This window comes from Branchiostoma floridae, chromosome 13 (assembly GCF_000003815.2).
Source record: "Branchiostoma floridae strain S238N-H82 chromosome 13, Bfl_VNyyK, whole genome shotgun sequence".
Taxonomy (NCBI): domain Eukaryota; kingdom Metazoa; phylum Chordata; class Leptocardii; order Amphioxiformes; family Branchiostomatidae; genus Branchiostoma; species Branchiostoma floridae.
The window spans coordinates 19,334,790-19,352,854 of record NC_049991.1 but is presented as its reverse complement, the minus strand read 5'-3'; positions in this window follow the sequence as shown (position 1 = coordinate 19,352,854).

The following is an 18,065-nucleotide window of genomic DNA, read 5'->3' as shown; positions in this document are numbered from 1 at the left end:
AAAAAGTGTCTGCCATTTCTGTTGGCAGCTTGGAACTACTGCATGTTTCTGAACGAGAGCAGTATAAAGTGATTTGCAGGATTTTGTCTTGATTTTCATTTTTGTTCTTGGTTCAAGCAGATGTGGGGTTGGGATAACAGGATGTATTGGGCGGTCAACTGAGTCTATAGCACATTTAATAGAATCTTTCCAGGTGCTGGGTATAGCTTGATATAAAGTAATGCGTTCAATTAAAGTACTGGGTCTATGACTAAGCGTTGGGTGGTTATCTGTCGAGAGGAATCGTCCGTTTGGGAATAAGTCTTTCACATAGATGATTCCTTCCTTAATCCATTGAGGGAAGAAGAGAGTTTTACCCTGGGATCTCACATTTTCATTGCACCATATTATCTGGTCTCTAAGGTTATGGGGTTTCATGTCATCTACTTTGTCAGCTTTGTGATAGGATAGTATGACTTGTTTATAAAAAGTGGGAATATTGTTTAGGTCTGGGCCATCACTTTCAGTTTTAAAGTTCATGCCTAATATGAGGTTATTAGGGCCAAAAGAACTGAGGTATAGTAGGGGTAATGCTTTCCATCTACAATTGTCTTCTGATGTTAGCCTATAGATCCAACGTGATAGAAGTGCATTTTTCTGGTAATCTAGGTTTAACATATTTAGTCCTCCCAATTCAATGGGCTGGCTTATCACATCTCTTTTGATTCTGTCTTTTTTACCTTTCCATAAAAAGTTGAAGATTTCCTTTTTCACAGCTGTAATAACCCAGGGTGGTGTAACAATCATTGCCATGCTATGTGTTATCTGAGACAGTGCTAGGGACTTAATGATAGTGATTTTTCCATAGAGGGTTAGATTTCTGCATCTCCATACTTGTAGTGTATTTTTCAATCTTTCAATCTTCTTCTCCCAGTTTAGCAGTTCACATTCATGGTGTAGGGAAGAGTTGTAGAAGTATATTCCTAATGATTTTATTGGGGTTTTAGGCCACGATATACCTAGGGGAGTGTCTTGTCTATCAACATAAGTTCCAATCCATAAACCTTCACATTTCTTAACATTTAAAGTTAGGCTTGAAACAGTACAAAAATCTTGAATATGTCTAAAGGCATTTTCCATGGATGCAATATCGGATACAAATAAGGTGGTGTCATCGGCTACTTGAGATATTTTAACTTCAACAGAGTCATTAGAATTGTCTTTAACTTTTATTCCAGCTATATCATGTGCATTCCTAATATCCACAGCCATAACTTCTACTGCTAAGATAAAAAGAAGTGCAGATACAGGACATCCCTGGCGGATACCTTTGTTAAGTGGGAAGGATTCAGACATCCAGCCTTGATTGATAATATTACTGCTGATGTCATTGTACATGCATTGCATGGCATGGATAAAGCTAGGGCCAAAATTAAATTTTTGCAGTACTTTCCACATGAATTGTCTGTTAATAGAATCGAAAGCCTTCGCAAAGTCCAAAAAGATGACCGCTCCAGGTAAGTTTTGAGTTTCTGTGTAGTCAATAATGTCTTTGATCAGGCGCACATTTTGTCCAATAAATCTTCCTTTAATATATGCAGTTTGGTCATGGTCAATCAACTTGTGTAGTACTTTCTTCAGTCTGTTTGCATATATATGGGCAAAGATTTTATACTCAGCATTCAGAAGGCTTATAGGCCTCCAGTTCTCTAGATACTTTCGCTCATTCTTTTTATGTATGAGTCTTATTACTGCACGTCTTTGTAGTACCGACATCTTCCCTTTGCTTAGGGTTTCTTGTATGCAATCATAGATAAGATCACCTATAGCAGGCCAAAACTTTTTAAGTAGTTCAGGTGGGATACCATTTAGTCCAGGGCTTTTGTTTAGATTCATGGCAAAGAGGGCTTCTTTGCATTCTTCTTTGGTAATAGTTTTGTCAAGAAATTCCTTATCAGATTGGTCTAGCATATTGGTGAGATGTATGTTTTGTAGATATTCATCGATTTTAGCATTGTCTACATTGTCTTCCTGGTAGAGTTTACGATAATAATTGGTACATTCGTTAAGGATTTCTGTGGTGTCTGTCACTTCCTTTCCCTCGATATACAAACAGTCGATTTCCTTTTCTATGCCTCGTTTTTTCTCCAGATTCAAGAAATATTTAGACGGTTTTTCCCCTTCTTCTCTCCATTTGGCTCGAGACCTAATATAGTCACCATGGGACTTTTTCTTGTAAAGATTTTCTAGATTAGATTTAACTTGCTTATAGGTCAGGATGTCTTCATTTGTTGGATTTCCATCAATTACAGTTGTGAGATGACATAATTGTCTCTCAAGATCTTCCATATGTGCCCTGCTTTGTATAGCTTTCTTTGCTCCGTATTGTCTGGAGAACTCTGATATTTTTATAAGGCACATGTCTAGTTTATCTCTACTTGATTTGATGCTACTGTTTTTCTGTTCTTCTATTATATCAAAAACTTCTGAGACATACTCTTCATCTTCTAAAAGGGTCACATTTAGTTTAAAGAGCCCAGGGCCTCTAGAGCTTCTATTGAACCTGAGCTTTAGAAAGACTGCCTGGTGATCAGTAAGAATAGCAGGTCTAATGTCACATTTTTCTATATTTTCTACTAGTCTTTTATGGATGAGCCAATAATCAAGTCTACATGCCACATTTTGGGCCAAGTTCCTCCATGTATATTGTCGGGTGTCAGGATTCACTGACCTCCAGGCATCACACATATCTAACTTAGAACATAGGTTTTTCATAGCTGTAACTGATCTTAGTGCTGTGTCAGCTCTACCACCTTTTTTGTCCACCAGGGGATTTTGTACACAATTCATATCTCCTCCGCAGAGTAGATTAATTGGGTCATGGCAATTTAACCAGATGGATGCCTTTTTAAAGAAATCATTTCTTTCCTTGGTTTTGTTTGGGGCATATATGTTCACAAGACAAAGCTCTACACCTTCAATAATACAATTTAAGACAAGTGTTCTGCCATCACTATCAACAGAATTACAATCATGTAGGACAAAATTAAGTGTAGGTTTAATCAGTATGGCGAGGCCTCTGCTACAATTCGATCCGAAGCTCTGAAAGCATGGACCTTGCCATTCTTTAGTTAGAACATATCTGGTGTCATTGGTGAAATGTGTTTCCTGGAGAAATATTACGTCAGCCTTTTGCCTATTTATATATGAAAGTATTGAACTTCTTTTGTTTTTCTCGAGGAGTCCTCGGACGTTGAGAGATATAAGAGATAAATTACACAGGCTCATATCAAGGAGGTTGAGAGAGATGGTACACAATTACTTTGATGCTGTTTTTTTTGTTGATGTTAACAAACAGCGTATTACTATTTTGCTCCTCACATTCCACCGCATGACAAGAGCATTGAGGCGTAAAGCACTCACCTTTGACTTGCATTAATAACATAGTGAACTCATGATCAGTTCGTATTTGTTTGGCATAATCCAGAGTCCTATGAGTCGAGTATCCGGGATCCGGTCCAGTTCGTATATGCGGTGTCAATCCGGAAGTTCTTTAAAGTCTCAGGTCGTACCACTGGGCGGAGGTGGGGGACCTTTCTGTTGTTTTCGCTGGGGCTCTTCCGTGTCGTGAGCAGGTGAGCTGTTTCTAGGTCGTTTTTGACCTGCTGACCGGTTTTTCTTTCTCTGACTCGTCTTTTTTGAAGCACCAGAGGTGGATTTCATTTTCTTCAGGAATCTGTCAATCGGTCCCCCCGGCTGAGTGGGCAGTCTCGGCTCGGGGGTTCTGGATGCTTCGGACCAACTGCTTCCGGGTTCAGTTTCTATGGCAACGTTTGCGGAAGTGTTTTGGTCTGCCACCGTCGGCTCGGCACTGGGCTGTTGGCGCTCGACATACTCATTATAGAAGTCGTCGATCACTTCTGTTGGTAGCGGAGATCGTTCAGCTGTCGTGTCAGTGCCCTTAGGCGTGGTAAAGATATCGTCAGTTGCAGATTGCGGTCCATGATCTTGACCGTCGCTCTCGCTGTCGATGTGTAAACAACGGGGGTCACCTCTCTTGTGTCCATCTAAGCCGCAATCAAAACACCGCTGTGGTTCTGGGCAGCTCGAGAGAGTATGTCCAGGCTGCTTGCAGTTCTTACAGAACGTGTTTTGTTTCCTTTGGGCGTCTCGCTGTTCCTTGTGGTAGATCTTTGCCACGAATGGCCCCATCTTGACAGTTGGTGGTAGGGGGTCTTTGGGTATGTTCATATGGAAGAAACGGCGACCTGTCTTCCATCTTGTAAGGCGCTTGTTCTCATCTCTGTCTCTTTCGTCTATTATCTTGCTGACCAAGGTGCACCCTAGGTTTTCGAAGGAGCTTCTTATTTCTTCGTTGCTGTACGATAGAGGAATGTCACTTACGTACACCCTTGTTGTTGGAACATCCACAGTACCACGTACTACGAAGGGGTTGTCACTGTAAGGTTGATAGTGACGGCTTCTCAGGGATATACCATGGAGGAGTAGGGCGATTCTGGCTTCTTCTGTTTGTGGGTAGATCCGCCATAGCCCCCGTATTCTCTGCGCTCCTTCTATGGTGCCATATCCTGTTACTTTCTCCATAGCGCCACAGATCTCTCTGGTAGTGAATGGTCGTTCATCTTCCCCGACGATTTCCCGGTTCTTCAGGAAGACTGGTGTGATCGTCCGTTGTGTGACGCCAGGCAAAGGGACATGGTTGCTGGTTGTAAGGGGCCGCACCCTTTCTTCTCTAGACGCCATGTTGCCTTTGTTATGATCTCCTTCTGGGTTACGCCGGAGTCTTCAGCAGTATTATTGCCAGACAACGGGTTCAGACGGATTATTCTTGGAAACAGAGTAATCCTTAGCACTCCAACTTTAATAGTTGGTGATAGATTTGAGTGATCAAGTTGTTGAAGTCAGAAAAAGGAGCGTATGACCTGTCTGTAGTGTTGTTTATAGTCCCAGGGACGCCGGCGTTTGTTGTCTGCACCGGGTTTGGGGTCCTCTCCGATCCACAGGAAACTCGCTGGTCAGGAAAAACGCTGGTCAGGAAACCGTGGAGTGAGGGGACAGGCCTCGATCGATGTCGCGTCCTTCCTTCCTTCCTTCCTTCTTACTTCCTTTCCTCGGCGTTGAGTAGTCTGCCTGGTCGGGGCTCCGTCACGAGACCGCCGCCGCTGGATGGGCTTGGCTCGCCGGTGTGTTCACACGGAGACAAAAATGAACAGAAACAAAAAATCAAAAGTGAGAAACAAACACAAATGGACCTGAAAACAAGTCACAAAATGTTAGGAAGAGTAACAAGCAGAAAAATAGCAAAAACTTTAGCAGAAATGATTCAAAAACGAGAGCATAGGAACACACGTCCGACCTGAGCAAAATCCGCGCACCGATTTTCCGCGCATCCGCCCTTGAGAAAGTCACTTTACACGGCTTTCTTCACTTTACTCAGGTGGAAATGAGTACCTAGCTTCGTCTAAGACGTTAAATGGAGGTCTCGTGTTTTGGGGAGAGCCACCTCCCACACACGTACATGCAAAACAACCCGCCGCACTTATAAGAGTCCCTCCCAGTGTGAGTTTTGAATGAATTCATCAATGTGGTATATTTTTGGCTTTGCGAGCTATGCTTCAATTCAGCTCGGTGTTCATCTTGTTGTTTGAAATCTTGTTGCGTGTTTCTGTTGCTTGGCAACGTGATTGAAGTGAAAGTGAGTGAAAGTGACAAACACGGCTCCACCCGTTGCCTCCAGGTGCCGGCTTACAGCCTACACGCAGCAGGAAGACGTGGTGACGTGCGTCACTGTTGTGTTTCTAAATTAAATGAAATGAACATGTTATTCGAATTAACAGCGTTGTCAATTCATCCCACTCGTCAATTGCCGGCCCGTAAGAACAAACGTGAAACCCTTCAAGTCAAGGCTTAAAAGACTCCCACTATCCTGCCTTCAAGTAGTCCGCCTGTAAGTCTGACGAACACAAAATTCTCGAGTGTCTATTTTTTTTACTCAACGCCAACGTTCATCACTGCGTATCCAGCACTTTTCTCCAGCGTCACTTAGAAGATATGAAGACCATTATTATACAATTTGAGCTAAATGCAGCTAGCGCTCATGACAGAGACATTACTATTACATGTATGCTTGTATATCTATTGCAGGCTAGCATAAGTTCGGCTTCTTCTCGCTCGTCGGTGATGTGAAAATAATTGTCTCCTATCTAAGTACCTGTTACCCCAACCTTTTCAAACATTTGAACTTTATTGCACAACAATTGCACACGGTAAAATACATAGCAACAACTATTACACATCTCCGAGCGTTGTTCAATGGCACCCTGCTTAGTTGTTCCGGTCATTTCTAGTGACACTTTATTTATGGGCAGTTCTAATACACTTGTCACATTTGGCGAAAATCGATCGGACGACGATTCTGCGGCAATCGCCCGAGCCTCGCTTATAATAATAACTCAATCACACAACAATTGTACAAGGTACAAAGCATGGCTTATATGTGACAGGGACGGTTTTCAGGTGAATAATACGCGAAACACTCTGTTGATCTTAAATATGGCCGATCTTCCATCGGTACGCCTGAAGATAGTGGATAATGTGACAGGGGTATAAGGAAAAAGCGAGCGGAAGACCTGGTACATCCCCGTCATGTAATTAGCCAGCGAAAGGGTATATCCCCCTTAAGGGGCGGTATAACCCCGCCGTGTGTACGCACGTCGACCGACGATGAAAGGAAATCACACACTTCAATACTGGCAACTTTGGCATTTGTAGTCGTGTCTGTTTCTTGTTCCTTTTAATTACGCCAGGGACGGAGTTAAAGGATTCAAGAAACGCTAGTATCGAGCGAAGTACATGATCGAAAGGGCATCGTAACTTAAATCAATGAACGCCAGCCGGTGGGTACTTCACTAAGGACCGGGCAGACATGTTGGAAAATCACTGGGCCGTCAGAAATGTCAATATTCGCTCAGTTGAACCTTTAAGTGATCTAAGGTGGTTTTGATCAAATTAAACATTTCGTTAGCGCTGGCGTTTTACTTTTACCCTTTTGCTGATCACAGTTCACGCTTTCATAGTCTACCAAGTGTGCACCTGTCAAAACTCACCCCGCACGCATCTACAAGAGGAGATCAACAAGTTCTCGGCCTCACCCAGAAATAATAAGCACAACTCAAATTTCGGGCCACACCTTCGTAGTATGAAGTCTTTTATTAATATCCTCCAAATTTCAAATCATTGCAGTCATTACTTTCTTGGCAATGTCTTTTTGAGTAAGTGGCGAGAGAAACAACGGTGAACTGTGATCAGACATGCATGTATGAGTTGAGTTACCCCTGCTGTCAATTCTTCGAAGACATTGTCAAAATGTTTGATAAGGATTCCCTTCATATTCCAATTAGAAAAATGTGAGTGTCTGACTTTCAGCAGAGCATGTTTACTCGCACACCTTGAAAAGTTTTAGATTGTACCCCACAGGGAAGCAATTCCTTAGAATAGAAGCTTTTTGCATAACGATGTAGTTCTAGGAAAGAAGCTGTCAGCGTGGAACTCCTCAGTAGGTGGATTTCGGAGGAAAAAAGGAGGCCGTGGAAGTCAAAACGTGTTCTTGCAGAGAAAGCTCGTTGTTGGGGCACAAAGAGAGTGAAGTTCTGCTGAGCATTTACCATGGAAGTAGCGACATAATAACACTAGACATGGTACATTACGTCTTTGAGACATGTCCATGCTTTTTGACAGGGCAACTTGGTAGGTGAGGTAAATAAGATACTAACTCAGATACCCATTTTTTACACCTGGCGGAGGGAGGACATTGCCTTTCCCAATGACACATCGTCTAGAAAGGAACAAAAGGAATCAAACCTCCAGTTCTCGAGTATCATTCTGCTAGCCTAATCATTCAGTCCTTCGACCCCGCATTACTATTCGCCTGATGTTCAATCAGGGTTCGGGCACCATGAACAATTGCTCCTTCAAAAGTTCGATTGAATTGAACAAAGGGTTGAGAGCGTTTTGTAAGGTATCATCATCATCTCATCATGGCACCTATGGTGTCAGGTATTATCAGCTATCATTAAAAAATCTATTTCAAGACTTCGGCTTGCTTCTATTTAGACACTTTTTACACACCTGTGTTTGGCCAGTGCGGCTATCTGCATAGGCTAATTCTGTTTTCGGGGACGTCTGGCTGTTAGAAATAGCGTTCGCTTTGGCAGCTGCAACAGCCTTGTGGATAATTAGAAGAATATGTAGCTGCTCTCACATTGTCTGCGCTCCGCCACTATATGCGATACGACATGTGTTGCGTATACTAGTATATGTTTGTACAGTATTCTATTGTTTTATTCAGCCGATTTTCAAGGTAGTGCATAATAGAATATAACTAATTAGAAGTCTATTTGTAACTAATATTTACAATGCAGTAATTATGACAGGGCAATATGATTAGCTATGCTCCTGTAATCCGCTGAGGAGAGAGAGGAACATGAAGAAAACCAAATTGTCTTAATTAACTAATTCAGTACTTTTTCGAATGTCTAAGATCTTTCTTCTGCACTTTCTAATATTAGAAGTCTATTTGCAAGTTTTATTCACAACGCAGTGATTTTGACATGGCAACATAATGATAGATCTGATCCTGTAATTCGCTGAGGAGAGAGAGGAAGATTAAGGAAACCAAATGTTCAAAACTAATTCAGTTCTTGGTCGAATGTCAAAGATATTCCTTGTGCATTTTCTAATATTAGAAGTCCATTTGCAACTAACATTTACAATGCAGTGATTATGACATGGCAATATAGTGTTAGATTTGCTCCTGTAATCCGCTAAAGGAGAGTTCTATTTTGTGTCTGTAGTCTGGCTTCTTGTGAATAGCATTTGCGGTGATTCGCGCTTCGACACGTCAGTTTGCCAAGTAAAGGCAGGCTGACGCGCCGAACAGAACAGAAGCCACTGTCGCCGAGCTGTCGAATCTAATGGAGGATACGTCAATAGGATGGCTAGAAGGAAGAAGAGCTCAGCACCTCGTCTAGACACATGGTGGTAAACAGCACATGATATGAATATACATGATATGATGAAGCTTAGACATCCAGGTAATAAGATATACCAAAAAGCAGTTAATCAAGGAACAGCCTGTGATTTTGGATACGGTTAAAACAGCATCCACTATCTTTCGTCAGTGACACTGTAGTGATCTGGAATAAACCGGTCTTTTATACCCTAGCTATGGATGAGGACAATTTTGGATGTCCAATAGGAAACAAGTTTTGCCTTACCTTGTTTTCTATTGGAATCCAAATTGTCTTCAACCTAACTTTGTCTTACCTTGTTTCCTATTGGACATCCAAAATTGTTCTCATTCATAGTTAGTAAATAAAAGACCATTTTTTTCCAGATCACTTCAGTGTCACTGACGAAAGATAGTGGATACCCCCCCCCCACCACCACACAAACACACACAGATGTGCCCTATATGTGGCAGAGACTACCATAGATGAAGCTGTAGGGCTGATATAAACCAGGATTTGACCATGATCATAACTGGCCGAAGGGGGCCATATAATCATACTAATATACTAATACAAAATAGACAATAAAATGGCAACTCCACGTTCATGTTTTCTGCATTACTCCCAAAACGTTTTTTTTATTTAAAAACATAAAACTGCAAAACATAAAAAGCAGAGGTCGTAACAATATGGTCATTCATTATATTTATTCAATTAGATTAGATATTTATTCAATTAGATTATACATATACATTGATAATGCAAAATTTGCATACTATTCTTCCAAAAATCATGAATTCATTATATACAAAATACACTCATTTGAAATCATAACTAACCTGCAAAATTCTTGCTTATATGAATATGTGATAATAAGATGCTGTGCTCTTGTTCCTTTTAGACATCTTGTTGACATATCCTCCTGTCAAATTTGCCATCGCAGCGACAATGGCTTAGACTTTCTACTTTTTATGGGCACACTGAAGTGTTCTGTGCGGGTGTATGTGTAGGGGCATTCACCCATCAGATACAGTATGTCTACAACTATGTTTGCTGCACTTGCCATCGAGGCATGCGTGTAGTTTGAAGTTTTGTGCATCAAGTCGACTTTACTGGACTTAGGTATTGTTGAGTCGGTGTTTTCCTGGAAAGATTCGTTGTTAAAATCTATTAATAGTGGGTATGGCATACAATAATTGGTGAGTTGGTCCAACTTTTGGACAGTTCTGCGAAAAATACGTCAATCCGGGGGTAATAATGTCTGCCTTATTGCGTTCGGTGCTTCTAGAAGGGGCAATCTATGCCCACGGTTTGCAAAAACTCACGTCAACTCTGTAATTGCCTTCCATCTAGACGAGGGGAAACCCATAATAGGACACTAAGGAGCCACGACAAATTCTCTCAGTTCAGATGTGGAACTGCTCGTTTCGCAAACAGCGCCTTACCGTACTGTGTACAGCTCCTGAACGAGGACGTGGAATTTCTAAGTTGTGCAGTAAATGTTTGTTCCTGTCATAACGTTTTCAGTCATGAATCAAATATTTTATAAAGAACTATAAAGAATTCGATTTGTCACTAGAACGCTTTTGACAATATCAGTGATTAAAATCTAGTGATTGACATTCTGAACGTAAGAAAACGACAATTCAGCCATTTTTTGCATGCTGCAAAGTTGTTTAACGTCAATAATCCATCTCTCTCTCTCTCTCTCTCCATCTCTCTCTCTCTCTCTCTCTCTCTCTCTCTCTCTCTCTCTCTCTCTCTCAACAACCACCGACAAGGATCTTAGTAGGTAGGATTCTAAATGCTTTAAAGTCTTGGATTGATAACGTTAAGACTGGAATTTGCAATTATGACGGTTTCTTCTTGTTCTTTGATTTGATTTTACGTACCGGGTATCTGTAACAGGTGGCATTTGATAGAACACGGTTCGGTTCTTAATCAAATTTCAAACTAGACGCACCAAAGAAATCTTTGAAAAAGTCCTTTAACTTCAAAACTGCCTCAGTGTAGAATCAGTCGCTAGTGGCACTGAAATTTGGCATATCTTTAACATCTATCAAAGCTGGACTCCAATGTCGTCTCAACTGAGGTGATAAAGAATTCGCCAAAAAAGGAATCGATTTACTTTTGATGTAATTCGATGACTGTAGGTAATCTATGTTGTAATAATTGTTGCGGCAGTAAGACCAGGAAGATAAGTGGCGTGCCCATATGACTACCACCAATAGATAGATCCAAAAAAATTACGTCTACGAGTTTGTGGCTTATTCTTCGTCTGCATCAGGAGAAATCAGACGCAAAGGTCTTCAGCGCTAGCCGGAAACATAAAAAATGAATGCAGAACGTGGGCGGTTCTTTGAAATGTTACCTATGACTTCCTCTTATGGACTCCCCGTGTGTGCTTGCATTGTCGCCGCTGCATCGTTCGATAATCAATGGACTCCTGCTTTCAGAGGGTTAACCTAAGGGCACAACCCACCGTACATGCAAATTACGTTCTGTATACGTGCCGAATAAAAACGTGGGTAATCTTTTGGGATCCGTAAGTGGTAAGTACTGTCCCCGTACGGAATCCGACGGAGCACGCAGGCACGCCGTAGAACTTTACGTGCAGGCAGAACTTTGTGTGCCACCCCCCCCCCCCGCCCCTACGAGCCAGTACGGGCGCCGCGCGTGCCCCTTACAGCCAGTAAGGAAACCGTACTTACGCAGCACGTGTAAATAGGGCGTCCATACGGTAATGTGGCAATCGCACGGAGGTTGTAGGTTGTAAGCACTTACCACTTGCGCAACGAACGATGCACGCAACTGGCTCACGGCCAGGCGTGGCGTGCAGGCATAATACTTACACCTTGCAAATCGCAAGCACACGCGCGCCATTATCTTTATTTTGAACATAACATCGTAATGGTAGTCAAAATCCGATGCAAACTGGCCGAATTCGGCACAAAATCGTGCTACTTGCGATGATTTGAAAAAGACGCGGTCGTTATGGGTAGGGATTCGGTCCCAATTTTTGGCAGTCGCGTTGGCCAGGTGGACGTTGTAAAGAGGTTGCTTAATGCTGACGTCAATGGGGAAAATTTTCGGGACCGAGAAAAGGGGTCGTGATGGCCAGATGGTCGCTAAGAAGAGGTTGTCGCTTGGGCAGGTTTGACTGTACTTCATCGTGGCAATTTGTTAAAGTATGATTTAAAAGACGACAAAACACATTAGACGTAAAAAAATGAAATCCATTGAGCGATCTATGGTCTCTCAGCAGTCGCGGTGTGGTCGCAGTGTGGTCGCAGCCTCTAGTGGAAAGGGGGTCCAAGGAAGCCTTAGGATTCAAAGAAGATGTAGGTGAATCTTTCTGTAATAACACTATGTGGTTAAGCATCATGGACAGGTGTGATAGATACTTAGATAAGTTGTCATGATGGAAAAGACGACAAAGCACATTGAATGTAAAAAAAAAATCATTGAGCGATCTGTAAAAAATTATTGTCCCTCAGCAGTTGCCGCGTGGTTATTGTGCGGTCGTAGATCGGTCGCAGTACGGTCCCAGTTCGGTCAGAGTGTGATCACAGTAAAATTCAGTGAGTGCGCGATCTGTAACATCTATGGTCCCTCAGCCGTTACCATGCGGTCACAGTGCTGTCGCAGTGTGGTCTCAGTGTGGTCGCAGTGCAGTCGCAGAGCGGTCTCAGTGTGGTCGCAGCCTCTAGTGGACAGGAGGTTTAAGGAGGCCTTAGGATGCAAAGAAGAGGTTGATGAATAAGTTTTATTGCAAATTCATGCCCGTGGGCTAATTGCAGGTAACATACAAGATTCAAACAGTGTAAAATACAATATCACAAGTGTCTACTCTAGTCTGAAACTAGTGACAGCTAACTCTAAATCCTGGGTTATTGGGTTCGACTCCTTATTTGAAGACAGTGGAAGACGAAAGATCCCACCTTTTCAATTATGTGTGGGTTTTGTGATGTTAAAAGGAGGACTGTTTTCTTTTTATCATTGAATGTGAGAAAGTTTGGATGGAATTTGATGGCCTCTTTGAACAGCTCTTTTCTTTCTTGGTTATAGAGAGGGCAGTTTGACATAAAATGTGTTTCGGTGAATCTTTCTGTAACATGCTGTAATAACACCATGGAGTTCAGCACTATGGACAGCTGTGATAAATACTTAAACATGTTGTCATGATGGAAAAGACGACAGAGCGCATTGAATGTGAAAAAAAAAAACATTGAGCAATCTGTAAAAACCTATTGTCTCTCAGCATTTGCCGTGCGGTCGCTGTGCGGTCGTAGAGCAGTCGCAGTACGGTCGAAGTACGGTCAGAGTGTGATAACAGTAAAAATTCATTGTGCGATCTGTAAAATCTATGGTCCCTCAGCGGTTGCCATGCGGTCGCAGTGCTGTTGCCGTGCAGTCGCAGTGCAGTCGCGGAGTGGTCGCAGTGTGGTCGCAGCCTCTGGTGGAGAGGGGGTTTAAGGAGGAATCCAAAGAAGATGTATGTGAATCTGTAATAACAGCATGCTAGCATGGGGTTCAGCACAGTGGACAGTAGTGATGAATACCTCATCATGACAAAACCCGCCTACCACCATATAGATGCATCATAGTCTCTTTCCACTGAGGCTGCATCTCTAGATGGAAAATAAAGGTACCAAAATTCTCATGGGGTCAATTTCGTTCCCTCAAAGGTCTCTGCCCAGTACCAAAGGACCGAAGGTCGTAGGATGCAAAACAGAGCCTGATGGATGCTATAACATGAAGAACCCGCCCGCTGTACTTCTCCTCAACAGATGCACGATGGAGATAAACACCTCCTCCTGCCCTGACGACGTTTTGACAGCCCCTGCCTTCCTGTGCGCGAGGGCAGTGGCCGATTATTTTCTCTTAGGTTTTGTTCAGACGACAGCTTAAGCCTCAGCTTACAGTTTTACTTTCTAGAGACAGAGAAAACAGAAGTCGCAAAGATGCTGCTGTGGGCAGAGGACTTAAGATGAAGCTAGTCGGCTTATCGAGAAACGACAACACACGTCAAGGCCATGTTGTTCAATATTTTCTTTCTTAAGATGAAGCTGGGGGGCTTATCAAAAAACGGCAACGCGCGTCGAGGCCATGTTGTTCAATATTTTCTTCCTTTGCATAAGCCCGTGTCCTCAGCCCAGCAGCTTGGTTGTCACTTCTTACATGACAGTTTACTGATTGTCGGGGTTTTGACGGGATTTGAGTAGGCGGGCGAAATGTGAATGCAAATAAACATAAAATCATGGACAGGCGTCTGGGAACGTGAATAGGAATATAGGCTTGGGTTCGTGTAGGGATGAGTCATATCATCAATGGTAGATGTGATCCTTTTACTTAAAAGATACACACTTCGGTCATGTACATCTGTCATGTTCTTCTTGTCATTTCTTGCTGAATTTCTTCGTATTCTGTTTAATTGTGTGCAGAATTACTTTGTTTTTGTTGCCAGCTGTCTCTTTTTCTTATTTCTTTTGAGGCTTCAACATGCTGAAGGTTTGCACTATCGCACACCGGGGCATGCCCCCACTCTTTTTCTAAAGGTGTGGTGGGTTCTTAAAACGTGCTAGGGGTGTGGCTCTCCCCAAACACGGGACCTCCATTTAATGTCCTAACCGAATTCGAAGCTAGGTGCTCATTTCCACCTGCGTGAAGTGAGAAAAGCCTTGTAAAGTGCCTTTCCCGAGGGCAAAAGATCGGCGGCACGGCACGATTGGAACTCGAGACCTCTCAAACACGCTGCCGCTGCGCCACGCGATCCCACTAAGATTTGTTTTTTTATGGGCCTCCTAGCTAGCAAACAATAAGTATATTGTGTAGAATTTACATGTAGTACTACTCATGGTCTTGCGAGACCGACGAGTGCCTTTACTAACTAGCTAATTTTTATTGTGCTGCCTCTGACGTTCTACGACTGTCATTTTGAGCTCGAGACGCGACACTACACACGACGTGCCTGCCACGAGACCCGCGCTTCACGTGCGTCCACAGGCAGACTCGCTTTCAGTTCCCCGGCCTGCGGTGTGACGTCAGTTGTCATGGCGACGGGAGGCTGCGGGCTGAGATCATCTATCTCCCCTCATCCGTCTCTGCGCGGCATAACTAAAGAGGACGTGGAGCCGGCATGTACGTGGAGCGCGGCGCACCGTCCTTTTGCTGAGAGTTTTCCTCCTTTCTTCATCATCATGATTCTGACATAAGGTATGCCAACTATATATTATTATTTTTATTTCGTACTTGATTGTAGTGTTCATCCTAGCCATTTGTATTTTTCGTCGTTGTCTTGTTGTCTTCATCCTTTGAATGTTCGTCATTGATGTTGGCAGCCTTGTCAGGACCCGGTCACATAAGTCGTGCGACGTGTTTGCGAGAAAAAATTGAGGATATCGAAGGGAAAGTCGTAGATGTGCCTTGTTCACAACATTGTGCCCTCTTGTGGCGAGAAAGGCCGCGTGCTGAAGCGGGTATCTCGCCAAAGCTGTGGCACATTGGAGACCTAGCTGCGGCCGAGCCGTTTAAAAGAGCGCCCAGCAACATTCATCGATAAAAAAACGACTATTTTTTACGCTTTGTGTGTTTTGTTGTCACTCTAATCATACTTATACGTTTGAGACTTTGAGACTTTGGTGAGGTGAAAGGCATTTTGCATGATGCTTCCATTCTAAAGTCAAGGGTAGCACAGATCTCGAGCCAATCTAAAGCTCAGTAAAGCCGCCAACGTGCGACAATCGAGAAAAATACCTCCTCCAGGGTTAGCCTCCACAGCAGGAAGTAATATATCTCCAAGCAAATCCTACGGTAGCATAAGATAGTATCAAAAGCTGGCAGAGGAGTGAAACCGGCTTAGGAGTGTGCTTCGTTACCGCTATCTGCATGGCAAATGCACACCTCTTAGCTGACTACACTCCTTGGCCAGTTTAGTACTATCTTATTCCATCGTAGGATCTGCTTGGAGATGAAGCAGGAAGCACAACCCAGCTTTGTTTCTGATTGCACATCAGTCAGCAGTCCTGTTTGTTTGTTTGTTTGTTTTATTTGGATCTCCTGTTGCTCTTTCCACTAGGATTGATGTGTTCAAAAAATCATATTTTCCCAAACATACAGTCATGTACTTTGATATAGCCACCTCGATGGTCCAGTGCTCGTACGGAGCAAGTACATGCGCCCTGCTCGGCTACATCTGTGTTCTGATGGCACTTCAAACAGCAGCCTTGTTGCCCTTTTCACTAGAATTGATGTGTTTAAAAAATCATATTTTCCCACAACTATCGTAGAGTAGAATTCGTTATCACCAAGCACAGTATGGGACATCTTCTCTGGATAGTTTCAAAGAACGCTTGCAGATAGATGTGCAGAAGTTAGGTGTGACCGATCGTTCAGTGTAATATAACCAGCTGCTGCCGCGCGTTACCAACCTAGGATTGATGTGTTCAAAAATTCATATTTTCCCATAACTATCGTAGGGTAGAATTTTTTATCACCAAGCACAGTAGTGGCATCTTCTATGGATAGTTTCAAAGAACGCTTGCAGATAGATGTGCAGAAGTTAGGTGTGACGGATCGTTCAGTGTAATATAACCAGCTGCTGCCGCGCGTTACCAACCTAGGATTGATGTGTTCAAAAATTCATATTTTCCCAGAACTGTCGTAGAGTGGAATTTGTTCTCACCAAGGTGACCAAGCACGGTATGGGGCATCTTCTCTGGATAGTTTGAAAGAACGCTTGCAGATAGATGTGCAGGAGTTAGGTGTGACGGATCGTTCAGTGTAATATATAATCAGCTGCCTGCGAAGCTGGTGTGTTACGCGGTTATACCTGCTATATATTATATATATTAAGTATATTGATACCTAGGTTACAGATACAGATTCGAGGCCCGGTCACAACAAGACCGATTGGAAACAATAAACAGGGCAGTAAAACTGATATACGATCAGAAAAAAAAACGCCTGGCCCGTAGAACATGCAATTAATATAATAAAGATGTCCAGCTTATGATTTAAAACCATGAATGTGGTAAAAGGTAAGGTATGCTACCGTAAAGACGGTAGATTGCTTGTTATGCACTGTGTCCAGGGCATGGTATTGGGAGGCGGAGCCCGTCCCTCTCTTTCCACCGCCTTTTACCTCCCCAAAAAATGTTCGCGGTGGTTTTAAGTTCGCGGTAAGACTTCCTCGCGAAAACCGCGAACATTTCTGCATTTTCAGTAACCATCTCACCAACCTGAACGTGACGGCGGCTTACAGGTGGCGTTTCTGCTCTACGTGACTTTCCCATCGTCTTGTCAACGCAGTCCTCCCGCGTACACATGTCATTCCGCAAAGCCGCCCCAGCAACAATCCTACCTTCATGTAATATCCGGAAACCTTTGCTATATGAGTAGATGCCAGCGAGAGGAGTAGAAGGTCCTTACAAGGCTTTGATGGGGCTTTGACGAGTCCGCCGGCGTAACGTAAGTTCACTTTTATTCGTGGGGTAAGTTATATACGTTGTTTTAAAGATAGGATATCTCTTAGAGATATCGAGTCTACGGACGGTGGTTTCAAATTGCATTATTTCTGAAATGTTGCAGTTATATTCAAAACATTGCACGATCCGATATTCATGAATACATGTACCCTGTTTAAAAAAACAACGGATATATGTTACCCCACGGATAAAGGTGAACTAGCGTTACACATGTCATACCGCAAAGCCACCCCAGCAATAATCCTACCTTCATGTAATATCCGGAAGCCTTTGCTATATGAGTAGATGTCAGCGAGAGGAGAGAAGGTCCTTACCAGGCTTTGATGGGACTTTGACAAGTTTCTGGCATTATTACTTCTTGTCGTTTAAATACTGCCTGCAAAACTGCCTGCAAAATTAATGGTACAAATATTGGCCATGGCTGGTCTGGACCTAAGTCTGGATTAGTTTAACGGAAAATACAAGTTATGAAAAAAAAAAAAACTTAATAAGGTTCTCTGAAACAATTGCATATTTTTTGCACATTTTCGCCACTATGTTGCATTTGGATATATCGACAGTGCATGCATAA